The sequence below is a fragment of the Portunus trituberculatus genome, chromosome 18, assembly GCF_017591435.1.
Source record: "Portunus trituberculatus isolate SZX2019 chromosome 18, ASM1759143v1, whole genome shotgun sequence".
Lineage (NCBI taxonomy): Eukaryota > Metazoa > Arthropoda > Malacostraca > Decapoda > Portunidae > Portunus > Portunus trituberculatus.
In genome coordinates this window covers 20,545,986-20,569,052 of record NC_059272.1, presented here as the reverse complement: position 1 = coordinate 20,569,052, position 23,067 = coordinate 20,545,986, and the positions used below count along the sequence as shown (strand labels likewise).

At 39.1% G+C, this 23,067-nt stretch overlaps 1 protein-coding gene across 8 annotated transcripts in view; it reads left to right on the top strand.

Moving 5' to 3' along the window:
* Positions 1-3,391: 3,391 nt before the first annotated feature.
* LOC123505860 (guanine nucleotide-binding protein G(I)/G(S)/G(T) subunit beta-1) overlaps positions 3,392-23,067 on the top strand; it is a 58,348-nt gene continuing 38,672 nt past the window's right edge. Inside the window, exon 1 of one of the 8 annotated variants that reach the window (XM_045257666.1) lies at positions 3,392-3,509. The gene's annotated coding sequence lies outside the window, so the exon portion shown is untranslated. Of the gene's footprint in view, positions 3,510-5,083; positions 5,269-5,349; positions 5,519-8,472; positions 9,051-23,067 lie in introns of those variants that run through there. The other 7 variants (XM_045257663.1, XM_045257662.1, XM_045257658.1 and 4 more) reach the window with 7 other exon arrangements.

The window sequence follows — 23,067 nt, the reverse complement described above, 5'->3', positions numbered from 1 at the left end:
GAGCACTCAATTCTTTCTATTTTATTTTACTTAACAATTTGCTTGTTTTTTCTTAGTTTTTTTTTGTATCCATAATATTGATGTGATACAAAGAAGAAACATCATATATATATATATATATATATATATATATATATATATATATATATATATATATATATATATATATATATATATATATATATATATATATATATATATATATATATATATATATATATATATATATATATATATATATATATATATATATATATATATATATATATATATATATATATATATATATATATATATATATATTGATTGATTGATTGATACATTTATTGCTGCATTAATAATTGAATACAACATGGGTGGGCAAACTTTTCAGTGCTAGAACACATAAAAAAAAAAAATCACACTCATAGGGCCGCATACTATATCAATCAAGCCAACATCATTAATATTTAAAATTCAAAATTAAAGGCTTCTAAAGAAAAAGTCATTCTCAAACGCATGTACACACTTGAGGGAAGAAAATGAAATGCTCACAATAATATTTGGTATTGTTTATTAAATTGCTCTTTCAAATTTACTAACATTTGTCAAGCCTTATGAATTCCTTTGGCGGGCCGCATGCGCTCCACTTACCGTAGTTTTCCCACCTTGGTCTAGGTCTAGGAGATGGTCAATGAGGGTATACAAGTCATGTTTACCGTGCGGCCTAAATTTAGAAATGAGAGGACATTATGTGACATAATGACGCAGATTGTGTCCCCTTAGTGCAGCACATAGCACACAGATTACACTAGGAGAAGCTAACCTCCCAAAAGTATTAATAACCTAATCTGAGCCTCATTGCCACCCTGTCGTGTGATGCAGCGTGTCTCCCATAGATGTAAGCATAATTCTGAGAGACACGTGCATGGTGAAAACTACTGCCACTGCCTCTATGGCAACAATTAAAGCTCCAACTGATCACTAATGCTATTATGTACAAAGTCCTTAATAGTACTCTTTTAACATAGCCCAGAGTGTACCTACTCAGTGCCAGGGTCCACTGTGTCGTCTTGAATGACACATTGAGCAAGGCCTTTTCATTTAGCAGGACACCCACATGAGAGGGTATCCAGGTAAAATGGACCGTGGCACCAGCACCTTCCAGGGCGTGGATGAGATCAAGACATTTATCAACTGGATCACAGTTCATGGGGGAGGTAGACTGTAGAGCATACAAATGCAGCCTGACTGTCAACAAAGAAATAAACATTCTTATGGAGAGGCTCCACAATATGGAGAGCCTCCAGAACAGCATACAGTTCTGCCCTAGTGGAAGACATGTGTGCAGGGAGCCGCCTGGAAACCTCAGTGTCAGTGTAATGATTGGCAGATATGTAGTCACGGATGAACAGCCCACATCCGGACCTGCTGTCATTGACTGACCCATCACAATAAACATGAATAGCCTGAACGTTGGAGTACTTTGACAATTTGGTCATGGACATGTCTTGTAGCACACGAAGGAGCCAGTCCCTCTTGGGCTGATGCAGTGAGTGAATGAATATCAACACTGACATGGTGAGGGCTCCAAACTGGTTGGAGAGGTAACATAACAGATAACGTTAATACAGGCCTCGGCTACACCTACTACACTTGTCAGTACTCCAAAGATCTTCTTGAGGTATGGAGTTATAGGAGTCCAAGGATCATGATACAGGGGAGTCAGTAATCCCTTTTAGAGAGTCATATATATATATATATATATATATATATATATATATATATATATATATATATATATATATATATATAGAGAGAGAGAGAGAGAGAGAGAGAGAGAGAGAGAGAGAGAGAGAGAGAGAGTACTTATTTGGAAATATGTTGAGGCACCCAAAACACCATCTTTACTCAGGAGGTTTATTGAGCTACCGTAAGCAAAGTTTCGCCGTGTATCATCCAGCCTTATCAGGGTACAAAATACATATTCTAATTTCAGAGAGAGAGAGAGAGAGAGAGAGAGAGAGAGAGAGAGAGAGAGAGAGAGACTTTTACCTACGAGATAAATTCATAATACGTGAGCTAAAATTATATGAAGTAGTGTAGTGCCGGGGACAATAATATTAAGTTTTTAGTTATTAAGGTCATAATTATAGAGGTAGCGACGCACACGTGGATACCAGACATACAGACATACAGACCAAGATGTATTAGACTAAGTCTAATGACTTAGTCTAATACATCTTGATACAGGCGTAGGGACGATTTTGAGACCTGTACGAGAGAAAGAGATGGTAACCAGCTCTGAATTAAAAGCATTAAATTTACTCGCTATGTAATCAAAAGTTTTAACGAATTTTTCACTTCAGTAAGTAGAGGGAAAACTGAGCTGTTCAGAAAAGTGTCTTTCATTAATGTAATCTCATTAGTAATGTCAATCAAAAACTCTAATTACTCAGCACCAGTCCTACTGTGACGATTGCTTCTAATTTTGAAATCGTGAGGCTGTAGCTGTGATGTTTTTCACAATGATAGTATCTTGACTACCCAGTACCCTCCCGTTCTTCATCCTAGCAGGTCAGTGGCTCCTCGCTCCTGCTGTGATGTTTTTCCCACAATACCTTCCTGTTCTTCATCCTAGCAGGTCAGTGGCTCCTCGCTCCCCTAAAATTTAACGTAACTTTTATTTATGAAACATAGTGTTTATACACATATATCATTTAATTAGTTATACAGTACCCTCCCGTTCTTCATCGTAGCAGCAGCAGCAGCAGATAGAGATGGCTACCCTCTCTCCCACTGTGGTCAACGTGTGTGTGTGTGGGCATTTTGATAGAATATTGTTAAGTGGAGATAGAGAAAAGTGAAAGTGTTAGTTGGAGATGGTGTTGGGTAAAGTGAAGGGGGAGGGGGGATTGTCACCCACAACGGAACGTCCCCCCACATCAAACTGTGTAAGTAGGCCCCCAAAGACAAGCTAAATGTGTGTCCTCGAGGAAGTGACACCATCTGGTACACTTCTCTCCATAAACAGTGCATTGGGCCTCAAAGACGAGTAAGTATTATTTTCATGTGAGCTATGAAGTAACGTCACGTCGCAACTTGCAAGGCAATGTAATGAATTATATTATGTAATTTCCTTTTGTACATTGTATTTTGTGGTAAGTGTGTATCCTCTCTCTCCGGTGAGCTGGACTGTAAACCAATGAACGTCATTATTCCATCAGTTAATTGCAAAGTTTTGTGAATTTGTATTCAGTGTTAATCTTTTAAAATTTATAACCAGTGCCTTTGACAACAGCTACTGCTACCATTTTTGTCAAAATAAATTTAAAAATCTTCATAATTATATTTTCTTATAGAAATTCCCGCATAACAGTAGGTATATGGATGTATTATTTTTAAGCTCGTTACTTTTCCCGGCATTAGTTTACAAATGTCAGAGTGAGCGAAGTGGAAGTGCAGCGGTTATATTCTCTGGGTTTTAACTTTCATATGACTCCGCTGACGTATTGTGGACATTGATGCAGGTCTGAAGCACATCCATATCACCCTATAAACCTAAGTTCTTTATCCACAGCCTCTCCATGTCTTAATATCTATAGGGTCTTATCTCTCCAGTCATAACGAGTAGGGCCGAGTTAGAGACCGCAAGTGTTAGATATGTGGTGTAGTGTGATATGTGTATATAAACTCTATATTTATGTTCTCTGCCTCTACACCTTCAGTTTCCGTGTTCTCTATTTCTGTGAGTCTTTACCTTCTCGGTTACCAAAGATTTGAGCCGAATCAGGACAGTTTTCTCTAGTGTGGCTGGATCACCATTTTCTACTATTGGAGGGTGTGGTGAGGCACGGCAACTCAAATGACTCTTGATGTGGATACGATACAAACTCTGATACCTTCTCAGCACATAACATCTTGTCGGTTTCCTTATGTATTGTATTTTGAACATATTTTGTTATTTTATATTGGGTTTGAATGCCCTGAGAACTCGTGTTTAGTATTTGAGAATTAAGATAGATCCACAATAATTTCTCCCTGAACCCGGGCTGCCAAGGGTCGGCAGCAGTGTTGCCGCACCGTCACCTGAAAATCTGGAGGTCGAAAATCAGTAGAAATTCTGGAGACGGAGGAAATAGTACGAGTAGTTGGAGAGCAACTTTCTCTCTGTCATTTTGCTTTTCCAGGCTCGAAATAGACATTTATTCGCAAGGAGATAAATCTTATATATATATATATATATATATATATATATATATATATATATATATATATATATATATATATATATATATATATATAATTTTTTTTTTCTGAACTGTTTCTTGGTAATGAATGTCGTCACCAACAGTAGCGCTGTTTGCTGTAAAACTTAGACTTCAGCTACTTGCTTGTGACTACTGCCAATGCCATACAGGTCAAGTATAGCCTAGTTTGTGGACAGTGACCAACACAGCGAAAAAAAAAAAAGTAGAAAGAAGGCAATGCAAGATTAGAATGACAATTTCTTCTTTTGATTGTTATAATACATCCTCGTGCAAAAATTATAAGTACCGGCAATCGATTACATGAAAGTACAAATTTAAAGTGTGTGTGTGTGTGTGTGTGTGTGTGTGTGTGTGTGTGTGTGTGTGTGTGTGATGATATATATATATATATATATATATATATATATATATATATATATATATATATATATATATATATATATATATAGTTGAGTTACCCATGGAAATTTAAGAAAATTGTCAGAAACAGGTCATTGACCATGTATTCCTCCAGTACGCGACAGTTCGTTGCATATTGAAAAATATTCCATTCCAAAGTATGCTATAGAACAGGTAATTAAGAAAAAATAGTAGGTAGTCATACATAGTCATTTTGTGTCGTGCATCACAAGATTAATATTTAGAGATCAACACTCATATTGTTGCTCTATTAATGGTCTTTGAGGTATTACATGGATCAATATTATTACATAAACACCTTCAGATAACAGGTCCTGCAGAGAGCTTTGAAGGCGCCGCCGTCACGGAGGAAAATACACAAGCGGGGACGAGACGAGACACCCAGGCAGCCTTGGATCAGAATGGCTACCGGGGTGTAGGGGAGCGGTCTGCTTCTTGGCCAGTCATTCTAACGTGATCATTCTTGACAGACGTTTAATTTGTGACTAAAGTGGTGACGAGTTGACCTGTATGTGTTGTGTGCGGCAGCAGACGGCTTATTAGTGGTGTGTTGGGTGGTGTGTGCTGCGCTACATGAGACCCCCCGTGCTGCTGGAAGGTATAGGGTGAAAGCAACTCAGGACTGTGGCACACACACACACACGCACACGCACGCACGCACGCACGCACACACACACACACACACACACACACACACACACACACACACACACACACACACACACACACACACACCGGGGGATAGAAAGACAGCAGGAGAACGCTGTACCTCAATAAGTAGCAAATACAACCTCGCGGCATTTGAAGGATTCCATGGATAAGCGGCTGGTTGTGTCTCATTAATCAAGGCAGGTAAACAGCATGACTCGTGTGTCTGTACCTGTATGGCAGCAGCTACATTGGTCTTCACACTTGCCACCGTCTCTGAATTTTTTCTCAATGTCACGTGTCCCTATTCAAGAAAAAAAAGCAGTCTCGTATGTGAAAATATTCAGTGGATCACCGTAGAGCTTTAGCCAACAACATGCACGCCCTTACCTTCCCATCTTTAGCCCATAGTGCATAATTTGATGAATATGACTGTTATAGTGTTACCGTATGTATTATGGTTTATCCTTTGACGGTTCTCTACAACATGACACTTGTTACATGAAAAGCGCAACTTTTAATTATACTGAGCACAAAAGTATATGAGTTTATTTCGTTTGGTGTGTGATATCGCGTAAAATTATACTTAAAAATTGCATGATACCATTTTATTGAGCTGATGCTAAAGTAGATGCCATACCAGTCTAAAGGTAGAAATAAAGAAAAAGTGTTAAAGTTTATCAGGACGGGCTATTATGCGATCAAATTAAGTAGTTGAAATCTGTAAGCGTTTCCTTGGTGTGTAAAATCACCTAGGGTTAGTATTTGGACGAAGTGACTAGTGTCATATTGACATTAGCTGTTGAAGTGTTGATTAATTTGATATATTATACTGCAGTGTCTTGACTGTTGAGTTTCAGATTCCAGAAAAAAAAATCTACCTTTTTGGCCCATCAATGGCCACTTCATGATATTTTTGTGTCCCAGAGACCACTGGCTGAGATCCAACCTAGCACTATATAGGTTCATTCCATATGAATAACAGTGGTGGACTGTGGTAGTACACTGAGACCATTTTTCTGAAAAAAAGTGTTATTTTACAATGCTCCCAATTTGCCTTTCATATGATTTTGATAATGAAAGAAAATAATTCATTTCTTTAATATCCACAGGGAATCAATCTGTATATAGCCTCCTTAGCTCCTCATGGTCTGTTATGAGACATGGGGGAATGTGTCATGGGAGGCTGAAGGCACCTTAAAGGCAGCCACACCCCAGACTATCACATCTGTGTAAAACATGACTGTGATTATACATATTAGGACTGTAGGGCAGATTTGCCACGTATAGACTTGGGAAATCCTTATTATCTGTTTCATTTAGCTGTGGATATTGTATGTGCTTAATGTACTTCCTTTTGGAGTCACCTGTCCACGTGCAGTTTATGTACCAATAGCGAGCCATACCGATTGCCATGAACCACTAAGAGGTACAGCAGTGATTACAATGGTTTTATAGGCTTAGGGTAATAAAACTCACATATAAAGTAACGTTATGAATGTTTAAGCATATGAAGATCTTGTAGGTGTTTTGCACAAGATAAAGACATCCCCTAGCACTAGCCCTCTCCACAACTACACCAAAAGATGTTATTATAAGAAGGCCCATCTCTTCAGTATGTAAAACACAGCAACCAGTTTATACCTAGCACATAAAGACTACTAGGTAACACAAGCTAGGGTGTGAGGAGACTGCTCATCCATTTTGTCCTGTCAGCACCTGTTGACATTGCATAGTTTACTAGATCATGTTTTCCTTCATCAGCAGTCAAGGGTCAGTCCTACAGTCATCAGTACCTTGATTTACTGTGACTGTAAAGTTCCCTGACGTATGAACCTGCATTTAGCAAAATCCTAGATAGAATATATTTAAGTAAGTGAGCTTATTAGTTATATGGACACCATTATATAAAAACGTATATATATACATATATATATATATATATATATATATATATATATATATATATATATATATATATATATATATATATACATATATACATATATACGTATCCAGACATGGATACGAATTGTTTTATAAAATTTTATAACTATTTAGTTAACCTTTTATTCTGAAAAAAAAAAAAAAAAAAAATATATATATATATATATATATATATATATATATATATATATATATATATATATATATATATATATATATATATATTGCTGCTACTCTCTTATGACGCTGCTCCACACTCACACAGGCGCACGTACATATCTAGGAGGCTGCTGCAATACACCTTCGCAACAATATATTCTTCAGAAAAAAAAGTTAGCTAAATAGTTATCAAATTTTATACAATATCACGTATACTGGATCATATGTACAGTAACAAACAATGCCACAGGATACAACATGCAAAGAGTAACTAATAGGTCTCTAACAAATCACCAACTTTCATTCATGTATGGTCTTCGCAATATTGTGGTGATCTGCTCAGGGAACACTATTCAGTAGTTTATGTAGCTTACAAATATTTGTGTTTTCTTGTTTTGATAATTCATATTGAATCGACAGTCGGCATTTGTTGCGCAGTCTGCAGTACAGTAGCACCCTATTACCTTGCTTGTACTGAAAAAAAATTGCTATCTTTACCCGTTTTCATTTATGTTTGTATTGAACAGTGAAATGAGACAAATTTGAATAACTACCATAATTAGTTGAACAGTTAAGATTAAATGATTGGTGTCAATATCCATTACCAGTAAAACATGCGTTTCTTTTCTTATACTTTTGTTAAGATATTTGAGGTATATTCCACTGCGTAAATTTGAATCAGGCGCGCTAGTGTAATACGTGCGGTGTCGCTTCTTATTCCTCATATGGCCACAATCCACGGAATTTGTCATTTGTGCCTTATTAGACGAGAAATAAACGCATTTCACTAATTGATTGGCGAATATAGAGCATCATTCAGTCAGGACAAAGAGTAAAGCAGACACCGTGCTCCGAAAATCTGTAGGAGTAACGTAATATCTGGAGGAGACTGCCGAAATGAGTGTTTGTGGCTTGCTACAACCTCGGAAAAAGTGTCTGAATATCAGGAGACAGCGCGTGGCGAGAGAATATCTGGAGTGTGCCGGGAAAATGGGAGTATGTGGCAGCAACTGGTGACGTCAGCCGCACGGGGCCGTCAGGTAGCTAGCACGGAGCCAGCCCCGCCTTCGCTCATTATTATCATAATTAGAAAAAGACCATTTTCCCCCCAAATCACAACTCAAATACCACCGCGGACGGCACAGAGACGTTGGATGTATGTGTCCCTGACTAGTGTCGCGTCCTGTGGATTTCCCTGGCGTGAGTAAGGCGGTGTTTGAGGCGTGAAATAAGAGCGTCTCCTCTCGGCCTGGTGGAGGAAAATCGATTTGATCCCAAACACCGAAGGAGTGGCTGGGAGGTGTTCATGTTTTGATAGTGGCGGTGCGTTCGGCGGAGATCGTGGGCCGTATTAGAGTAGGTATGCCCACCTCCTGCCTCCACCTGTAGGCCAGCGGCTCCGGTAGTGTCGTCAGCAGGGTGTCAAGGGGTGTGAGAGCCGCTGAGGGCGTAGGGAGAGGGCGGAAAGCAGTGTGTGGGAAGGTGTGTTGTGCTGATGGTTGGGTGCTGCGGCGGCCATGTTCCCTGCCTCCCTCCTGTCAAGTGCTGCTGTGATTAAGGCTCTTTGGGTTTCTTGTGGTGTATCTGCTACCCCGTTTTCTGCTTAGAAGACTCACATTGGCATAGGTGTGTGTGTCTGTGGGAAAGAGAGTGAGTGCAGCAGCGGGACTTGTGCAGGAGAGGCGAGGAAGTTCGGTGTGGGAGTGGCTGAGTGCAAGGGCACCTCATATTGCCTCATACCCAGCGGTGCCTTACCCTCGCCTGTGCTCCCATCCTCACGACGTCCATCGACCTGGAATATTAGTGGTTTTGAACGGTGATTGGCCTGGCAAGTGAAGGTTTAGAGGAGTGCATCCATGATAGACACGAGCGGCCCCAAATGCCAATATACCGGGGTGGTGGCGCTGAAAGAATTTTGTGGAGCAGTGGTGACTTCCTGGTTGTGTGTAGATTGGTAGTTCGTCTATAAATTTATGGTTATTGTGGAAGGATATATTGAGAGGGACGTGTGATGTGGGGAAGTGAGCCCGGATGATGTGGTAGGGGAGGGAGAGTTGGCATATGTCAAAGTCAAGTGACAGGTCAGGTGGAGAGGTGGTGTCAGAGTTGCATCAAGGAAGGCCAGGGCGTGGGACAGGTTGTTCATTCCTGCTTCACTGGTTAGGTGGAATATTATTAAGGATAAAGTAGGTTTTCTTTGCCAACATTTATGCCAGTTTAGTGTATAAATTTGGCTTTAGGGAATATTTGAAACCCCAAGATTATTGGGCTGGTGTATCTTCCTGTGATCCATAATTTCTACTTTAGTATCAAGATTAAATAGGAAATGGAGTTTATTCCAATTTAACTGAATCCTTAGTTTATTAACTTTAGTATGGTTTGTAAATGTGTAATTTACTATTGATGATGACCAGTTTGTTGATTTTGTGAACTGAGAACACAAGATATAACCACTGATCTCTGTATCTGATTGATTGTATGTATGTGCATGCGTGTGCACTCATTAGAGCAGTCAGTTAGTGAATGCAGTGATAGTTTTTGCTGTAAATTACTGTAGAATCTGCATCTAGTTTTCTGATGGTCAGATTGACTGTTTTCTCCCTGGAAAATCTAGAAAGGAAAGACCTGTATGTGATAGGTTTGGTATATCTATAATCAGTAAATTCTATTTCCTTGTTAACAGGATTAAACAGCGTAGAATTCTAAGAATTCTTTTCAATATTATTCCATTTTCATCTTCTCAACATTAATTTGATAAAGGGTTACAAATTAGTGATTTGTTATCCCTACCCAAGCCTAATTAATTTACCTTAACCCAACTTAATTTTGCCCATTGTTAAAATAACTGTGGTGGCAGATCTTACTGTGATCCTGCCTTGCTCTTGTAGCTTCTGTCAAAGCATAGGATTGACTATAATTGCCTTGTCACCTGTAATGATTAGTATCTCTAAGTTTCATCGTGTAATGTACTGCTGCATTGGTTACTTCAGCAAAACTTGTGAATAAGGCAATAATTTAGTTGCTTGTACTAATATCGGTTCTCCCCACAAGTTTTGATGCATACCACTTGAATTGATATTTTTGGTATACTGAATATTTGTTATCCATACATTTTTATATTTCTGTATGGGAGAAAGAAAAATGAGATTATGAAGTAGAGCAATAGCATTTCCTCAGAGACGTGAGGAAAGATGCAGCTCAAGTGTACCTGTTATCTTGACAAACTGGTCACGAAGAGATGTGTAGGACTGGAGTGGTGGGAAGATAGTATACTGTGTGTGTGTGTGTGTGTGTGTTCAAAAGAGACAAGTTATTGAAAGGTACAAGTGATAATACAGTATATACATCTCAAAGACAGTTGGATTGTGTTTGGTTTGGGTTTTGCATCACGTCTTGACATTTAGAGATGAATTTATGTTGGTGAAATTACTATTTAGATTTCAAGTCTCCATGCAAGAACAAGATCACTGGCTGAGGAATTGCACATCTTGTTTGTGAGCTTTGACTTTGGGTTGTCGTGGTGCTCTGAGGGAAGTGGTCTTGTGGAAACACTGCTACTTGTGTGGGTGGGGAGACTGGCCTGCTTGTTCAATTGGTTCGCTTTCTGATGGTGGTTCTTGATATCATGGCATGGGTGAAGATTTGGGTTTTATTTTTAGATTTAAGGAATAGTTTTTTCTCCAATTTGGTGTGCTAATCTCAAGTTTGTTTTCATGCATGAGAGTAATTTACCTCAAAGCAAAAAGAAGTGCTACATATTCTCAGATACTCATTGTTCTTTTTTTCTTAGTTAACAATGTCAGTTTTTATATCTTCCAAAGAACATAATTGTATGAATTGGCAGAGGATTTGCATCACTCATTGATTCCATTCTTGTTAATTTTAGGATATACATATTTGTAACAAAAAACTAAATTCACATTGATCCCATGAGATGTTTAGATTTTTTTTTTATCACCATTTTAACTTCATTCATGAAAGCAAGGGGTGGGAAAAAGTATAGCTTTCCTTGAACTTTGGTACATAAATGAACTCAGATTGCAACCATTACAACATTCATAGACTGGGAGTTAAAGCAGGAAAGTGACAGGGGAAGGCATGGTTAGTTCCCCACATTTGACACTGATAAGAGCAGATAAGGCTGTGGGAGCTTAAAGGTTAATGAAAGATCTACCTGTGCTCCACATGTTTGTCTTGGCTGTTCCTTAACTCCCCACTAATGATGACTGATGTGGCTTAGGATCAGTAATGGGTAGAAGAGGCATAATATCAGGAGAGATGAATTATGATTACAAAGAGTGGTCAAGACTCAAAAGAGATCTGAGCCTTTGAAGAAAATATAATCATTAAATGAATCAAAGATGAAAACTAAGGTTTACTGTTTTAGGAGGAGAGATAGATTAACTATATTTTAGGTATTTTTTATGGTTCCTATACAATAGTCTGCTTTCACAATTATGTCAACTCATACATTTAAGAAATTACCAATAATATTAAGTGGAAAAGCCATTACTGTTTGTACTAATGTTGTTTTTCTTTTTCAGGTAAGTAGAGCCTTGTTGAGCAAGTCAGTTGTATGTGGTGAGGCAAACTGGTGTTGGTAGATGTGGAGTAGTTCCAGCGACTGTGATAAGTATAGCATGCCACTTTTCTTGCCTATCTTATCTTTTCCACGTGGAGTTGCTCTTTTTCTTTCCTTCTGACTAGTTCCTTTTCTTTTTATTGAAAATTTTAAGGGTAAACTTAGATGACTTTTTTCAGGTAGACCTGTACTTTATGTATGTTTTTGTGAAATGTATTTTGTTATTGATTTCTGTTCTTTATTCACATGTAATTTTTATGTAGGCATGATATAATCTCCATGAGCACTATGTAATGGAAAAATCCTGTTACCTTTTTGTCAATTTTTTTTTTTTATGGCATTACTATTTATTAGTCATTCATTTGAGGTTCAACTATTATTTAAAGGCAGATAAAGGGATCATATGCAGGTAGAGGAAACAACATTGGCTATGTTCTTCAGCTATAAATAATCTTTGTAGGTGATGTAATAAATTGTATTATATGGAAGGGGATAAAAGAGATTGTAGATAAGATTGGGGTATTATTGATAATATTTGTAGATAGTGAAATATCTTCAGTCTTTTTGTTGATCTCCCACTATTCATAGGAAAAGATGACATTATATTTTGTGTGGCGTTCAAACAAGTATTTTGTAGACAGATAAGTTCAAACTTGCCAGAAATTAATGAACTTTCAAATTTCTCAATATTTGTAAGGAAGTGAGAAGAAATATTCCCAGTAGTCTACATACTAATGTGATATATTGATTAAGGAATAGTAGCTGATAATTTTCCGGTTCTCGACAGATGGTGAATTTGTACTCCTGGTTTAGGGATTTCAGATATCAGAGGACTCACATTTTGATATTTGTTGGCATCAGAGTTTTTACTTCACACAGCGTCACCACATTAGTGCTTCTACGTCACAGATTGCGAAACAGTTAACTGAGAAGGTGAAGGCCATACCCACATCAAACTAGAGTACACACACACACACACACACACACACACACACACACACACACACACACACACACACACACACACACACACACACACACACACACACACACACACACACTACTTTTCACTGCCACAAAAAAAGGGTGAAAAAAAAAAAAGATAAAAAGTAAACTGGTTGTCCTTGAAAAGTTGCACATATTTGTACTCCTACTAGCTGGGAGATGATTATTCAGTGATTCATTTTGTTTACCTATAAGCTTGCCAAGAGTATCCATATTTCACTATCTATCATCATAATATTATTCTCTAGGTGAGTCGTCCCATTAATTGTTAAAAAATCTTCCATCCTTTGTTTCTGTTTGCCCTCAGTATTATTGAGGCATCTCAGAAGTGTTTGTTTTTAGAAGGTGAAGGTTGGACAGTTGATATTTGATCCCTAAACACAAGATAGATTGCACCATACCTGTTGACCCCAAGGCCCATGAAACAGGTCCTCACAAAACACACATCATGAAAGGGAAAGTTGTGGTGAATGTCTTTGGCCTCTGTCATGAAATGTTACTTTCTCTGTTTCTGTATTTTCCCAGGAAGTTGTTACTATGCACATATAGATTTTAATCCCCTCTGTAAAAGCTATCAAGAAAGATTCTAGTGCTACTTCAGACCTCCAGAATTGTCTCTTAACATTTCTAGTAGGTTTATAAGTGAGGAAAACTGGCATGACTTAGCAAAACCATTTCACATACTGAATGAGGAATTTTATGAAAGATGTATGTTATCTAAGACCTGGAGACTCAAGGGTAAGGTGTTTTGGGGTTATGTAGCATCACAAGAGAAAGCAGGGCAGGCTAAGCATGGTGTAGAGATGAGATATAAGGTGGAATGGCATGGGATAAGTGGGCTGTAGAATGAGATATGTTGATTATGTTGGGAGTCATTATTGCCCTTTGGTGGAATTGAAAAATGCTGATGACAGTGATCTTTAAAGGGATGTGTAATGCGTAGGGGGTTTTGTGCTTAGCTTTAGTCTTCCCATACTTCAACAAAATATTATTGCAGGTCTGAATAACTTAACTTGGTCATATGAGATTTGTTGTTAAACTGCTCCTTTATTTATTTATTTATTTTTTTCATACGTATTATGGAATCCTGTTGAAATTCTTGGTATGTTGACCTAAGGAAGGTCTTTTTGCTTCTGTTCTGTCTTAAATTTTGTAGTGAATTAATCAGCTGCTGCCAACTCTTAGATGCAATATATCCTGAACAGACTTTCTGTGAGAAGATTCCACACAGCAGTAGCAGTAGCAGTAGCTGACTGTCTCACTGACAGGTTACAAAAGAATTTACATACCTTTCCTCTGATGTTTTGATAAGTTTGCCATATAATGATATGCAAGTATGTATTTTAGGAGAGCCTGAATCAGAGTAGTGTTAAAATCTGCTTTGTCCTTGCAGAGCTACAGCAATAACGGAAACACCACTTTCTTGACTAGAATAGGGATAAATGTGATTTATGATCAACTCTTCATGTGAGAATTTCCCAGAAAGTCTTAGTTGAGAAAAAAATGTTATGAATAATCTGTCATACCATTGTGCTTTCCTTAAGAAAAAAATTATTATGGTGTAATGACATTTTAAATCTTTAGCTTACTATTGTAGCAGCATCTGTTTAAGAAGCACAGGAGTGAAGGTGATCACATATACACAATACAAACACACTATAAGTTATTTAGATATAGTTACTGTTTGGGATAGCAGTATTATGACTCCCACACCACAATGTGTCAAGTATTAGATGTTTGGCATACCAAGTGAATGTAAAATATATATGAGGCGTGCTATAGTATACCCAAGCGCCATCCTGCTCAAATTTGAGATAATGCTATCACACGGTCAATCAGACCATATACTTTCATGTGGACGTGGTGGATGTGAAGAAATACAAGATAATATACGCGAAAAACCCAATAGAAATTTCTTGGGTTTACGTCTTTAGCACTCGGCACACGTATTTTTATGCAGTGCGCGAGGTAAAGTATACACAAGCGCCATTCCCGTGACAATAGACAAAGCAGCCTGCTTTTCGCGCATGCTAAAGTATACCCATGCGACATAAGCAGCGTGAATAGTCTCGTCCCCAGCCTCTAGTGCAAGCTATAGTATTACTCCCGCTCTCGTCCCGAGCTTGAGTTTTTGCTTACAAGCTTGCCATGCAGCACGTGTTGCTCTTAACATATTTATAACATTCAGAAAATAAATTATAAAAAAATATTTTATGGCAATAGCTTAACAAAATCATTATCAAACACTCTATTGACACTCACCATCATTGTACAACATAAAAGAACACGCTAACCTCTGCCAGGTGTAATGGTTCTTGCATAAAATGAAAACTTTTTTGCCAATTCCTCGTCTTTTTTGGTTAATGATGGGGGGGAGGGGGAGTGCATCTTAACAAAAAGTTGATGGAGCAAAGTAGAGATGATAGGCTTTAGGATGATGCAAACCCCATTGCCCTAGGTGTAATACTCTTCATGATATCGATCTTTAAAGAAAAAAAAAACTTTGAACTCGATTTCTGAGACTTTTTAAAAATGGTGGATGGGTATACTACAGTACGTGCAGCCTCATATAGTGATAGAATTTGTATTTCCTCAGACAGATTGCTCTATAAAGATTGATATTATTTGCATACCAGTTTAACCCATATTATGGTTTTGTGCCTTGTTTTGCTGAAGACTAGCTAAGACTAGCTCACTGTACAGCTGTTATAGATAAAATAATCATCAGTTGTGTGGTTGTACAAGTTCTAGTGCATCAGGAAAGTAAAGTCTGGGCAGTTTCTACATTTCATAAATTGAAGAGTTGTATGACATATTCATATATTTCTTAGCACTAGTTTTTTTTTAGAAGATTTTCAATTCAATATTGAATGTCACAGTCTGATTAGTCAATGAGTACCAGATGTGATCATTTTAACCTCAACACAAATTCCTGCTTACTGTGGTAACTAACATCTCAGTATTTATGTGTCCAAGCCTCATTTGGTGATGCATCTGTTGCTCTGTGGAACCCTATCACAGCCACCTTGTAGGAATGTATGGCTCACATATGGATTACATAAGCTTGTGGATATTTTCAGATTTGTATTGCCTTGTGTTTGAGGCATCATCGTGATCCATTTAATGACTTGAATGTACACGCTGCTCCAGATGTTACATAACTTCCTGTGATGAACAAGGTAGAAGAGAGCCCAGGCATGGTAATATGGAAAAATTCAAAATCAACCAGTTTGTGTGCACAGTGAGGTACTATTGTCGTTCCACAGACTACATTCCATCCACTGGTGCACTGACCCTCAGGCATAAATGGGCAGCCCACCACCACCACCACCACCACCACCACCAACAACAATAACAACAACAACAACAACAACAACAAAGCTGTGAGAGTTAGGTTGAATGTCCAATCTCCCCAAGCCTAAGCCTTGGCCTCCCTACACACACACACACACACACACACACACACACACACACACACACACACACACACACACACACACACACACACAGTGTGTCGTGGTCTCAGTCCTACCTGAAGAACGGTCTATGAGCTCTGAGCTCGCTCTGTAATGGGGAAGACTGGCTGGGTGACCAGCAGGCGACCGAAGTGACACACACACACACACACACACACACACACACACACACACACACACAAGAAGCATAAGAGGCTTCTTGACTCCCCTGATGTAGTAGAGAGTTGAGTTACTGCTCACCCAACCCAACCCAACCCTTCACAAAATGCTTACATTGGGAAGACTGATTTTATTATTTCTTCAGTTGTGTTTAATTAAAGTATTTTATTTATTTATTTATTTATTTGTGTATTTATTTATTTATTTATTTGTATTTGAACTTACTATATTACTATCTGTTTACTTTATTTCACTAGAGGAATTTTCAACTATCTATTCTTATTTCAGTCAGCTGCCCATCTTTTCCATCACACCCCATTAAATTTGGTTTCATCTCTACTTACTTAAGTCTGCTCTGCCTTCATTTTTTTATTGATGATTGTGATTGCTGTTAATGGATTGAATGTATCATTGTTTGAAAGAGTTGTTGATGAGAGATTTATTGTTGTAATTAGAAAGTATGTTAGGTTTCTTGAGGTGAGGTTATTTGATCCATTACATGGTGCAGTTAGATATACAGTAAGCCCCGGCACTTGGCAAATCTCAACTTGGCGAACTTCACTTTTGGCAGTAGGGTGGCCACTGACCACCGAGTGCACATTTGGCGATTTGAAATCAAACTTGGTGGCTGCATGGTGAACCACGCAGCTTTCCGGTGACGTCAGAGCTCTCTCTAAACGTATCAGAACGCAGTGTGAGAGTTCCCTTCGGCCATTTTGTTTGTGCTACCCTCTGTTCTGGTGATTTACCGCCTAAATGGTTTCTACCACGGCAAGAGGTACCGGTGTGGGTAAGGACAATGGTGGTGGAGACAAGGATGAAAGCGGGCGAGGGAAATGGGTGGAAAAACAGCCTTTATATCATGTCTCATTAGCTTAATTTATTGTCTATTGGTCTGTTTTGTACATTTGTTCTAATACGTATATGAAGGCAAAAGATTTCATTTCAGCTCGAAAGATGGTATTTTAGGGGTCAAAAAAGGGACTTTGGCAATGACCAAAGACTGATTGAGGCATTTTTTTAGGCAATTTATATGGTATAAAGAACTTCACATTTGGCGGTAGTTTCACCAGACTAAGTAATTCGCTAAGTGCGAGGGCTTACTGTTTATATATATATATATATATATATATATATATATATATATATATATATATATATATATATATATATATAGTGACTTTATTGAGCACTTTAATAGGACCACAATAACAAAATGATGTGGAGTTATTAATGGGAGAGATATATTGCCAGGATTGGAATGTTCATTGCTTCCTGAGTTGAGGTTATTTCACCCATCACATGTTGCGGTTCTAATATGACAAGTGATGTGATGGAATTATAGCAACAAAGTTTTATGTTGCTATCCAACTCTTGGGTAATGTTCCCAGAAATGGTTTCATACTTCTGAAATTGTAGTTTTTAAGCTTCCATGATTGGCATTGAGAGAGCATTGTGATGAAAATTATTGACTTACTGTAAGGGCACACTTCATGGAAAAATACTGTTCCTGGTGTTATATTTTGTAACTCACAGGGCTTTGGTTATGGTAAACAAAATTATGTAAATAGAGAATACAACAAACATTTTTAGTAAGATTGACATCTCAAAATTGTGTTGAGATTAAGGCAAGTTGTATGATTCACTTGGAAGATGACTGTCTATTATAAGAAGGATTTCATGTTGCCAGACATAATAAAACACAAATTGAGAAAAAAAGTTATTAAGGGGGACATGACAAAATTATAAGAAAAATTTCACACAGTATGACTTTTAGCAAAATGGTGCTTTGATTGGGGTGAACCAGGGTACAGTGAAAAGGATGTGGCTGTGAATTATTAGTGCAGTTTGTTTAGGGATACTTGAGGTATGATGCAACCCTCTTTGGGATTGGAGTGGTGTGCTGCTGCTAGTCTGTAATGTCGGCAAGCAACACTTTCTTTCCTTCAGCCTCCGAAGTGTAGAAGGTGATTGCGTAGTATTGATTTTTCTTACTGTGATGTGATAAATATACAAGACAAGGCTCATTGAAACCCAAATCCTGTATCTTGAGATATGTGAGTCAATTATGGAAGTGACCTTGTTGCTATTATGGAAGATGGCTGTGTTGAATGACTAAGGGCTTGCTTACTTTCTCATTACTTTCTAATGCCAGGTAGCCGAGGAACTTTAGACAGTTTTGCAGATTACTAGTGAACTTTTGTAAACCATATGGACATTGATTCAGATGCAGGTCTTACTCTTTGGTGCTGTATAACCAAAGGTTCAACTTTAATGTTTAATTGGGAAATTCATAAAACACATGGATATCAAATGAATGTAATCCTTGGGAGACACCCAGACTGGTTCTCTGTGATCTTCATTTCTATGGGTGGCTCAGATTGTCTTGTGTTGTGCTTTGTGCAGTCACAGCAGCAGCAGGAGTGGAGCCTCATGCCCACAACATGAAGGCCGGGGCTGTATGGAATTGGAAACAGGTGGTTGTGTGGCAAACTGTCTTATATATATGCAGAGAGGCACTGTACACACTCCTTGGATGGTTGGGCCCCTGTTGGCCTAATCTATTAGGAGAGACTACAAACTATTATCTTATATTTAAGTGCCAGCCCTCCACTCTTCAGTACTTCAAATACTGAGAAGGAACAAGTGCTTGTACACAAACCAGTAATGAAAACCAGGGCTTGAGTTTCTCAAAGCTGAAACTGTCAGCTATCTCAGAATAGTTTATCATAGGTATATAAGTTTTATTATCCTTTCTCTTGTCTGAATTTACATAAAGGCTTTCACTGAGATCACAGCTTGTCGCTGTATATATCTTTCAGGGGCGGGGAAAAAAAAAAAAAAATCTAAAGTTTGATGATAGCAGTGGTAACAGGCTGCACCATCACCAAACACTTCATGGCAGCTTTCTTAACCTTCACAGACAATCCAGACAGTAACACACATTGCTGTATGTGTCCATATGTGTATGGCAGCAGCAGCTGTAGGGATAGGCCAGGGTTTTGGCAAGGGAGGTTCTTACTACAGTTGTTATTTTAATGTGTGTGAAAATTATTTGTTGCTTTGAATACAACTACCACTTGCCTTTTGTATAATGTACTGGTGCAACTTTAGTTTTGAGCTGAAGACTTACCAGTCTAGGGACGGCAACTTTCAGACAACAGTATTAGTGATGAGAGCAGTGTGTGGCTTTGAGGAGCACCACTGCCTTACATGTGCTGTGTGTGGAGATCATGACTCCCCTCCACCTTTTGTGATATCATTGATGAAACTTTGAGTCAGCAACACTGTATTATGCTGTCTTGCATTACATTATGTCCTGACATCATCTAGAGGTTCTGTGCTATACAAGAGAGTGGATCTGTAAACATGATACATTCATTGCACCATGCATTATGATTAGAAGTTGAAGTTTGTAGTGGAAGAAGATAAAACATGTGTGGGAAGGTGTGTGGTGACTGGAAATCCTTCACTCTGCTTGGCGTGTTTGAGTGACATGCAGCATCAACATAGCCAGCAGTCATTTGTGTCAAGCAGTGCAAAACACACAAGCGCAGGTCAAACCCTAGCCTGTAGTCTGCATATCATAGAGATCATTGCCAACCAAGTAGTAAGATATACCTGCTTGGTAATTCTGCACTAGGAGTGTTGCAGGCAGGCTGATGACACCTGGCTTGCAAAACATTTGATTGGCAGATGCAACTCTTCACATGTTAGCTCTAACTCACAAATATGCCTGTCTGCAGCAATAAGTGACATGGACGCTTGTTGCTTCACAGTCCAGAGAAGGGCGTGTTGCTGTGTTGCACCTTGTACTTGCCTTGCCATAGGAGAGTGTTGGTCATGCGAGGTGGACACAAACATGTGAGGATGTTGCTGAATACTTTTCGTACTTTCGTCAAGAACTATTATGTAGCTCATTTACATTCTCTCTCTCTCTCTCTCTCTCTCTCTCTCTCTCTCTCTCTCTCTCTCTCTCTCTCTCTCTCTCTCTCTCTCTCTCTCTCTCTCTCTCTCTCTCTCTCTCAGGTATTCATTTATTGTTATTGTTCCATTTTAAGTTCTTTGTTTTTTTGGATAGTGGCAGTGGTAGTGGTGAAAACCATTCATTCATTCATTCATTTTGCTCTTATTGCAACTTACACCTGAGTGAAGTGAATGTGACCATGGAATGGCCATCACTAATACTCATACCAGGCTTAGTGATGACCTGGGGCTGTCACCATCACTTGACCTAACCTGGTGGTGTCATGTTACTGGTCATTAGCTGTATTAAGTTCATGGAAGAGGAAAATAAGAGGAGGAGGAGATACTCACTATTTTCTCATCTGAACACGTAGATCTCTCTCTCTCTCTCTCTCTCTCTCTCTCTCTCTCTCTCTCTCTCTCTCTCTCTCTCTCTCTCTCTCTCTCTCTCTCTCTCTCTCTCTTTCATTATCAGTTCATATTTACTGTTGTGTTAAGTGTTTTGTGTGTTTGTGTGTATATATATATATATATATATATATATATATATATATATATATATATATATATATAGAGAGAGAGAGAGAGAGAGAGAGAGAGAGAGAGAGAGAGAGATTACAGGGTACCTTCCTCGGGGCTCTGTTGACCACATTCCACTAGCTTGAGAGAGAGAGAAGGGGGAGGGGTAGAGGGAACGCACTCTCCCACGCTCTGTCCACCTCCACCTCCACCTCCTCCTCCTCCTCCTCCTCCTCCTCCTCCTCCTCCTCCTCCTCCTCCTAGCGGTTCATAAGGTGGAAGAGATGAGGTTATAGCCCTTTTAGATATTTGGTAGTGGTGGGAGGGGGGTATGGTTACAGATCCTCCTCCTCCTCCTCTGGTATGCATATAGGTGGTAGTTTCAGTTGCGGTGCTAGGTATGTGGAGATTCTGTGTGTGTGTGTGTGTGTGTGTGTGTGTGTGTGTGTGTGTGTGTGTGTGTGTGTGTGTGTGTGTGTGTGTTTTCCTGGAGCGATGTGTTAGCCGTACAGTTTCGCAGAAGTATGTGTCCGCGAGTCATGATGTGCTCCCCCCCTCTCTCTCTCTCTCTCTCTCTCTCTCTCTCTCTCTCTCTCTCTCTCTCTCTCTCTCTCTCTCTCTCTCTCTCTCTCTCTCTCTCTCACACACACACACACACACACACGAGAAGCTTTAATAGTTGTAGTAATGATAATAATAATTATAATAATGATAATGATAATAATAATAATAATAATAATAATGCAAAATTAAGGTAGATTACAACCAAAATGCCACGAGAGAGAGAGAGAGAGAGAGAGAGAGAGAGAGAGAGAGAGGGTGGGGCGGTGGGGGGAACGTAACCTCCCCCGCAGAGAAACCTACAAGAGTCACCATGAATCACGTAACCTTTGGCTGACGAGACAGCATTAAATTCACCTCCCAGTTGATGATGATGGTGGCGGTGGTGGTGGTGACGACAATGATGGTGATGACGGTAATAATGATAGTGATGGTGACGTAAGGCGTGGGAGTGTTTGTTATTGTTTACACACCTGAGGAAGAAGAGGGAGAGTTGTGAAGGTAGAAGAAGAGGAGGAGGAGGAGGAGGAGGAGGAGAAGAAGAAGAAGAAGAAGAAGAAGAAGAGAGTGGCGCCTATATAAGGTTAGGTTAGTAAGTGTTTAATTTGATACTACTACTACTACTACTACTACTACTACTACTACTACTACTACTACTACTACTACTACTACTTGTAATGATTTGAATGCGAATGTAACATTCGACATTTAAATCCTCCTCCTCCTCCTCCTCCTCCCTATAAGCAATCGAATCCTTCCTTGGAACCGTAATTTTAGAAACATCCTCTTTTCCGTTTACAGGTATTTAGGTGGTGTTCTGTGTGTGTGTGTGTGTGTGTGTGTGTGTGTGTGTGTGTGTGTGTGTGTGTGTGTGTGAGTTTCCCGAATTTCCTTGGCAAGCGTCGTGGTGTTCCAGGAAAGATGGGCCAGTTAGGAATCTGTTCCACGTAACTTGAGGGGAGAATGGAACGCATGTATGGTTGGTGGTACAGAGGGGGAGGGAGGGGAGTGGTGATTTTTTTTGCGTTTTCCTCCTCCTCCTCTATTCTTCTTCCTCTCCCTCCTCTTTTTTCCTCATGTCTTCCTTTTACTCTTGATTTTTCCTAGTGATGTTTCTTCTTCATTTTGGTTTCTTAGTATTCTGTTTTCTTTTTTAGTCCTCCTCCTCCTCCTCCTCCTCTTCCTCTTCCTCTTCCTCTTCCTCTTCCTCCTCCTCCTCCTCCTCCTCCTCCTCCTCCTCCTCCTCCTCCTCCTCCTCCTCCTCCTCCTCCTCCTCCTCCTCCTCCTCCTCCTCCTCCTCCTCTTCCTCTTCCTCTTCCTTCTTCCTCTTCCCTCTTCCTCCTCCTCCTCCTCCTCCTCCTCCTCCTCCTCCTCC